This window comes from Frankliniella occidentalis, unplaced genomic scaffold (assembly GCF_000697945.3).
Source record: "Frankliniella occidentalis isolate FOCC.00 unplaced genomic scaffold, Focc_3.1 Scaffold41, whole genome shotgun sequence".
Lineage (NCBI taxonomy): Eukaryota > Metazoa > Arthropoda > Insecta > Thysanoptera > Thripidae > Frankliniella > Frankliniella occidentalis.
Window position 1 is genome coordinate 1993717 of NW_026267171.1, and position 864 is coordinate 1994580.

The window sequence follows — 864 nt, forward strand, 5'->3', positions numbered from 1 at the left end:
GTTATAAATGAGTGTTAGATTTTTCTTTGAAACCACTAGAAAAATACTGAGTTTAGTCACAGTTATACATTAACATCCCTGAGAGATGGCTAAGCTTAACGGTGATTTTTTTTTAAACTGTAAATGTGCAAAACCGGCAGAAATCTTCTAAAGGTGGTTGGGCATGGGCATGAGTTGAAGTTAAGCCGTTATAGGCCATCCCTCACACGTCCGAGACAATAGAGTCTCCGAAGACTTGCTTTGCCGTTTTTTTTCCTGCAGTGCACATGCATTATGTATGTCGTCATCCCTCCGAAAATGCCGAAATGTAGTCAACGTTGAAAGTGTGGTACCAGGCCAGGGTCGGACATCGCGGCAGCGCCACGGCTGCGCGGCGGAGTGAGCTAGCGGGCTATTTATTGCACACCAAGGCGGGACCGTTTCCGTCGACGGTCTGGTGGCGGGACAGTCGCTGTCCGCGTTGTCCGCGAATTTGTCAGACGTAGGACGCGTTTCATTGAAAGGTCAAGGAAAGTGGACACTCTCGAAATACTGCGAGCCCATGATGTTGCAAACCCCACGCCTCGCGAGCGTCGAGGAAAACACGGTGCTCATCCCCTCCGTTATTTCAGGACTTCTCAGTCCATGGCCCTGCATTCCCCCAACCCAACCCAGCACGTCCATCCAGCATGTCATCAACCGCGGCAAAAGGAGGGGGGGTGGGGGTGGCAGGAGTGCTGTGACGACGGTGGCCACGAGAAGGGTAACGGGATAAAATAGGATGGAGCATGGCGGCTCCCCGCAAGCCGTCAATGAACAACGACCCTTAATATTTTCGCGTTGTTTTTGTTTCGTCCTGCGCCAACTCCAGGCTAGGCCCATCCC